General features: G+C 36.7%; 1 pseudogene; it reads right to left on the bottom strand.

Annotated features, from left to right (window-relative positions):
• Window positions 1-8,177, bottom strand: part of LOC103202677 — a 119,461-nt pseudogene that overhangs the window by 82,527 nt on the left and 28,757 nt on the right.

Below are 8,177 nucleotides of genomic sequence, written 5' to 3' on the forward strand. Positions count from 1 at the left end.
ACAGACAAAACCCTTGAACAGTTTCAGAAGACAATACAAGAATAAAATGACAAAATAAATGAAAAATTAGAAATTATTCTAAATCTACAGATAAAAATCCAGAAGATTAATACTAAATTTTCAGAAATAGATAACACATTGAAAGGGCAAAGGAGTAGAATCAAATCAATGGAAGACGGAAGTAATGAAATTGAAGACAAATACTTCTTTGGAAAGGGATCAATCAGAAAAAAGATTAACATAAAATGAAGAAAGCCTAAGGTTCATGTGGGATACCATCAAAAAGAATAAACTACATGTAATTGGAATTCCAGAAAAGGAAGAGAAAAAGAAAACCACTGAGAAAATTGTACAAGATTTGTTGGAAGAGAATTTCCCTGAAGAGATGAAAGATGAGAATATATCAATTCAGGAAGTGCAATGAACCCCATACAGGATAGACCCTAAAAGAAAATCACCAAGACATGTCATCATCAAACTCACCAAAACCAAAGACAAAGAGAGAATCCTGAAAGCTGCATGGGAAAAATGAAAAGTTACTTACAAAGGACAACCAATAAGAATAAGCTCTGATTTCTCAGCAGAAACCATGCAAGCGAGAAGGCAATGGGCGAAAGAGAAAAATTTCCAACCAAGAATTATATATCCAGCAAAATTGTCCCACAAATATGATGATGAAATTAGATTTGCAAATAAGCAGAAATTAAAGGAACTTGTTAAAACCAGACCAATCTAACAATAGATACTAATGGGAGTCCTTTGAACAGAGAACCAAGAGTAGCAAACAAAAATTACCATGAATACACAAAATGACATAACCCAGAAACCAACACAGCTATGGAAGTGTCCAAAGTAGGATAAGCTTACAAGATTGTAAACAGGGAATCAGAGACGTCAATTGGCAAATGAGTAAAACAAAAAAAGAGGGAAAAATAATGTAGTTACAGAACTGGTAAATAGTGAGGAAGTCAAGAGAGTTGCAAGATAGAATGGTCTGTTCTAACCTCAGGGAGAAAATTGTAAATCACAAGGTAACCTCCAAGAAAAATTATAAACGTTCCCATCATAATAAGAAAGAGGACAAGCACAAATATTGAGAAAATACTAAAACTACAGCAACAAAGGAAATGATAACACGATTCATAAATATATTGAGGTCAGCACAGAAAATTATATGGAACAAAGAAACCAGGAACACCACGAAAGAACACAACAAAATGACAGCAACAGATTCATACTTGTCGATAATTACATTGAATGTCAATGGATTAAATGCACCACTTAAGAGACAAAGAGTTGCGGACTGGATAAGAAAGCATAACCCATCAATATGCTGTCTACGAGAGACATACCTTAGAGACAAAGACAAATATAGACTAAAAATCAAAGGTTGGAAAAAGATATATCAAGCAAATTGCAACCAAAAAAGAGCAGGAGTGGCAATACTAATTTCTGATCAAATTGAGAAAAAAAAGACAAAAAACCACCATAAGAGACAAGGAAGGACATTATATAATGATCAAAAGATCAATTGAACAAGAAGATATAACCATAATGAATATCTATGGATGCAGTGAAAGAGCCCCAAAATACATAAATCAGACTTTAAAAGGGTTGAAAAGGCAAATAGATGACTCCACAGTCATAGTAGGAGACTATAATACACCACGTTCAATGAAAGATAGAACAACTGGAAAGAAAATTAACAAAGACATAGAACAGCTAAAAAATACAATCCACCAACTTGACTTTATAGACTTCTACAGAGCACTTCACTCAACAACAGCACAGTATACATTCTTCTCCAGTGCACATGGAACATTCTCCACCATAGACCACATGTTAGGCCAAAAAGTAAGCCTTAATAAATTTAAAAACATTGAAATACTGCAAAGCATCTTAGATTACAAAGCTATCAAATTAGAAATCAATGGAATTAGGAAGATCAATGGAAAAAGAGCAAACACATGGAAACTGAACAACACCCTCCTTAAGAATGACTGGGTAAGAGATGAAATAAAAAACTTCTTCAAATCAAATGAGAGTCAAAACACAACATACCAAGATCTTTGGGACAGAGCAAAAGCAGTGATCAGAATCCAATTTATAGCAATAAATGCATGCATCAAAAAAAGAAGGAAGAGCCAAAATCAACACTTTAAACTAAGATCTTCAACAATTAGAAAAAGAGCAGCAAAAAGAGACTACAGTCACCAAAAGAAAGGATATAATAAAGACTCGAGCAGAAATCAAAGAAACAGAAATAGAAAGACAATAGAAAGAATCAACAGGACCAGAAGTTGGTTTTTTTTTAAAAAGATTAACAAAATTGACAAACCACTTGCAAACTGAACAAAGGAAAAGAAGGAGAGAATACAAATAACATGAATAAGAAACAAAATGGGTAATATCAAAACAGAACCAACTGAAATAAAAAGGATAATATCAGGATACTATGAAGAACTGTACTCCAACAAATTTGAAACTCTGGAGGAAATGGACAGATTTCTAGAAACACACTACTGACCTAAACTAACACAGACAGAGATGGCAAAGTTGAACAGATCCATAACAAAAGATAAAATTGAACAGGTAATAAAAAAAATCACCAACAAAAAAAGTCCTAGTCAGATGGTTTCAGCAAACAATTCTACCAAACATTTAGAGAACTAACACTAATCCTACTCAAAGTATTCCAAAACATAGAAAAGGGTGGAATCCTCCCTAATTCATTTTATGAAGCAAGCATAACTTTGATACCAAAACCAGGCAAAGACATCACTCAAAAGGGAAACTACAGACCAATATCCCTCATGAATATAGATGCAAAAATCTTCAGCAAAATCCTAGCAATAGACTAACAACATATCAAAAAAAATAATTCATTATGAACAAGTGAGGTTCATACCAGGTACATAAGGGTGGTTCAACATTAGAAAAGCAATCCACATCATCCACCACATAAATAAAACAAAGGAAAAGAACTACATGATCATATCAATCAATGCAGAAAAGGCATTTGATAAAATCTAACACCGATTCCTGATAAAAACTCTCAGCAAAATGGGAATAGAAGGGAAATTCCTCAACATAATAAAGGGCATATATGCAAAACCAACAGTCAAGATTATTATCAATGGAGAAAGACTGAAACCATCACCCTTGTGAGCAGGAACCAGACAAGGATGCCCACTATCACCACTTCTATTCAACATTGTATTGGAAATCCTAGCTAGGGCAGTAAGGCAAGAAAGGGAAATCAAAGGCATCCAAATTGGCAAGGAAGAAGTAAAACTATCCCCATTTGCTGATGATATGATCCTATACCTATAAAACCCAAGAGATTCAGTAAAAAAATCTACTGGAACTAATTGAGAATTAAACATAATGGCAGGATACAAGATGAATATCCAAAAATCAGTTGGATCCCTCTACAGCAGCAAAGAGATTACTGAAAAAGAAATAAGGAAATCAATACCATGTACAATAGCTAACAAAAAAATAAAATACCTAGGATTAATCTTACCAGGGATATGAAAGACCTGTACAAAGCAAACTATAAAAGACTACTTTAAGAAACCATAAGAGATCTACATAAATGGACGAAGATACCGTGCTCGTGGATAGGAAGATTGAACATTGTGAAAATGTCAGTTCTACTCAAAGCAATCTATACATTCTATGCAATCCCAATACAGATCCCATCAACATTTTTTAAGGATATGGAAAAACCAGTCACTAACTTTATATGGAAAGGAAAGAGACCTTGGATAAACAAACCATTATTGAAGAAGAACATAGTAGGAGGTCTCACACTCCCAGATCTTAAAACCTACTGTACAGCTACAGTAGTCAAAACTGCTTGGTATCGGTATAATGACAGACACATAGACCAATGGAATAGAATTGAGAACCCAGAAATAGATCCATCGACCTATAGTCAGCTGATTTTTGACAAAGGGGCCAAACCCATTCAATGGGGAAGAGATTGTGTGTTTAACAAATGGTTCTGAAAAAACTGGATATCCATTTGCAAAAAAATGAAACAAGATCTGTACCTCACACCATACACAAAAGCTAACTTCAGATGGATAAAAGACTTAAATGTGAAATCTAAAACTATAAAATTCCTTAAGGAAAAGCTAGGGGCAAATAGTGCCTAAGGCACTTGACTGCTAATCAGAAGGCTGGCAGTTCAAACCCACCAGCCATTCCTCAGAAGGAAGATGGGGCAATCTACTTCTGTAATGATGCTGCCTCAGCAACCCAAGGAGGGGTCACTATGAGTCAGGTCCGACTTGATGGCACATAACAACCACAACAATGTATGACATAAATAGACTATCAAGCATAACCCAAAATGCACAAACAGCAGAAGAGAAACTAGATGAATGGGACTTTCTAAAAATTAAATTTTTATGTGCTTCTGAAGACTTCTCCAAAACAGTCAAAAGAGAATGTACAGATTGGGAAAAAGTATTTGGCAATGACATATCTGACAAGGGTCTTATCTCTAAAATTTATAGAATACTCCAACACCTCAACAGCAAAAAGACAAATAATCCAATTAAAAAATGGGCAGAAGACATGAATAGACATTTCACCTACAGAATACTCAGGAGCCCAACAAACATAAGAAGAAATGCTCATGATCATTAGCCATTAGAGAGATGCAAATCAAAACAATGATGAGATACCATCTTGCCCTAGCAGTAGTAGCAAAGTTCAACAAGACAGAAAATAACAAACGCAAGTGAGGATGCAGAGAGATTTGGACTCTCCTACACTGCTGGTGGGACTGTCAAATGGTACAACCACTGTGGAAAGTGGTATGGTGATTCCTTAAAAAGTTAGAATTAGAAATATCATTTGACCCAGACATTCCATTACTAGGTATATATCCTAAAGAAGTGAGAGCCAGGATAAGAACAGATATATGCACACCCATGTTCATCACAGCACTATTCACAATAACAAAAAGATGTCACGATAACACAATAACAATAACTGTTCACAGTAACAACCTAGGTGCCCATCACGAGAAGAATGAATAACCAAACTATGGTTTATACACACAATGGAATACTATGCAACCCTGAACAATAATGTAGAATTGGCAAAACACTACATAATGTGGGTGAACTTGGAGGACATTATGCTGAGTGAAATAAATCACAGAAGGACAAATATTGTTATTAGTCCGTTATTGTGAAAAGTCAAGGAAAGTTTTATCTATGGAAGGAAATTTTCTTTGTTGGTTACCCTGGGTGGGAGGGGAGGGTATATTGTTAGATAGAGACAAGTATTGATTTGGGTGAAGAGAAGGGCAATGTACCAAATGTGATTGATCAACACAGTGGCATTGAGGATGAGGAAGACACAGAGAGATGAATGGGGAGTACAGACAACAAAGATGAACCCTTTTGCACATACATTGCTGTGTTGTCAGTGAAGGCAAACATTGATCTATGGGTGGATAGATGGTTGGACAGGCTGAACTATTAGGTATGTCCATGTAGGGGAGAGTGTGCCCATGACCATGTATAGGATTGGCAGACAATGTTCTACAAGTGTATTTGTATGTTCTGTAAGAATGTCCAGGTATATAATAGAGCTGACAAAGGACAAGGTTGTAGTCTCTTCTTGCCTAGAGCCAGTTACCTAGAGGGAGCAAGTAGTTGGACCTGTGGGCTTGGGACCATAGTCACAGGGGACATAAAGCTCACGTGGCATAACATACTACACAAAAACATTGTTCCACATCCTACTTTGATTAGTAGCGACTGGGATCTTAAAAACTTGCAAGTAGCCATTTAGATGCAACAATGGTTCTCCCCTTGTTCAGAACAAAGAAGAATGAAGAAAACCCAAGAAGCATAGAAGCAATTAGTCAACATGTGATTCTCAGCCTATGTGACTATGAGACCAGAAGAACTAGATGGTGCCTGGCTGCCACTGTCAACCATTTGGAGGGGAATATATAGGAGGTCCTGGGTTGAACAATGAGGAACAAAATTCAAAATCATAAAAAAAAGAAAAAGAAAAAGTTTTCTAGTATGATAGAGCTTGGTGGAACCCCTGAGACTATGGCCTTTAGCTGTCCTTCAGGTTTGGAATTAAAGCCACTCCTGTGGCTTCCAGGCAAACAAAAGACAGGCATATGAGCTGAACATTTACATTAGGTAGATACACTCCTTGGAGAGATTAATCATTGGAGAATAGAAGGACTGTGTATGCACAGGGAGACAGCTCAGGAGGCAGGAGTGCATGGGAGGGAAGGACACAGGGAAGAGGTAACTGTGGGGAGGAAGTGGCAGGGGAGCTTTTGCATTGTGGGAAATTGCAGTCAATGTTATAAGACAGACTGTATGTGCGCTGGTGTATGGAAAGTGAATTTGCTCTGTAAACTTTCACCCAAATCACAATAAAAATTAAAAAAAAAATGGAGGAAGAAATAATATTAATACAAAAATTTAAGCTGCAGAAACCCACAAAAAGCCTCAAGTTTGAGTTTCTACTCAAACCATTCAGAAAAGGATTACACAGTCAGGTGTATATGGGAGACAAGCAGATTTCTGACTCAGGAGATGCAGAAGTATTCCTGAAACAGGGAACAAGGAAGTATTTCCTGAAGTTTTAATGAAGGTCACCATGTGATGTAATGGATGATTTTCTCATAGACTCCTTCTGGGGTACAATGATACATTTCTGAGAGCTGTCAACTGTGCAGGCCTAAATGTAAGTTAATGTCTTCATACTTAACAACAGGAAAATTATTCCTACCAGGGCTGTGACCCTATAGACTGGATATATCTGGATAGTGGGATCAAAATTTGCCTCTGAGGCAAAATTGCTCAGGAAAAGAATAAATAGAAACAACTGGGCCTGCCCTACCTTCCTGTCCTATATATTTTCAGTGTTTGACAGTCAAGAAGTAACCAAATACAGTTACTTATAGCAAGAAGGAAGCCACTTTCTACATAAAACCAACAACAATAATGAGACTCATTATAGACATTTAATCAGTCTATAAATATCCCTTTCTTCATTAATTATTTAATTCCACATGTGAAATAAGTAGGAACTAAGTAGTTTTTTTTTTTTTTCCTGTAGATGGGTTTATGTTTTTATAACCAAAGACTGATAGAACATAGATAAAATAGAGTATAAATCAAAAACAAACACACTGCTATTGAGTCAATTCTAACTCATAGCAACCCCCACTGGGTTTCCATGGCTGTAAATCTTCAGAAAAGCAAAATGCCTCATCTTTCTTCCATGGAGTGGCTGGTGAATTTCAACCACCAGTCTTGGGTTAGCAGTCAAGTGCCTTAACCACCATATTTGAACTAATCCTCCTACTAAAAAAAAAAAAAAAAAAGAAAATTAAAATAAGTCTCACTCACTGCTGTCGAGTCAGATCAGACTCATAGCGACCGCTCCTTGGGTTTCAGGGGCAGTGTCACTACGGAAGTAGATTACCCCATCTTCCTTCCAAGGAGTGGCTGGTGGGTTTGAATCCCGGCCTTCTGGATAGCAGTCAAATGCCTTAAACATTATGCCAAATGACACTAATCAATTACCATGTCAAAACTGTTGCAAAAACAAGGCTTTGAGAGATGAAAGAAGCACAAGTTGGTTTTGGCCTAAAAGCATCTACTGATGGGAAAATTTGAACGTTCATTTTGATGGTCTTACATGGTGAGGGGACCAGGTGAGATTCTAACAGGAACTATTTCTCATAGCCTGTTAAGTCTCCAATGGCCTAAACCCTTAGAGTGAGATTTAAGTAGATGAGAACTGTCCCTACTAGTTAACATTTTGAATTGTCTGTATCATTCAGAGATTCTCAAGCTTTAGGTCCCCTAAACACTGTGGAAGCACATGCCAAACCTCTGGAAGAAAGGATTTTCATCCAGGACCCCAAATTATCCCCATTAATATATATATATTTTTAACAAATCAACCAGCACACAACCAAAAACAAACAGCCTCAGGCTGTTAGACAATAGAAATCATGAATAATTTGGACATTGAAATTATCTCAAACATGTATGTTTGTTTGAACAGATCTTCAAGAAATGTTGTTGTTGTTGTTAAGTGCCGTCGAGTCGTTTCCGACTCATAGCGACCCCATGCACAGCAGAACGAAACACTGCCCGATCCCGTGCCAGCCC

Source organism: Orycteropus afer, unplaced genomic scaffold, assembly GCF_000298275.1.
Source record: "Orycteropus afer afer isolate SDZICR_OR568_19922 unplaced genomic scaffold, OryAfe1.0 scaffold00191, whole genome shotgun sequence".
Taxonomy (NCBI): Eukaryota; Metazoa; Chordata; class Mammalia; order Tubulidentata; family Orycteropodidae; genus Orycteropus; species Orycteropus afer.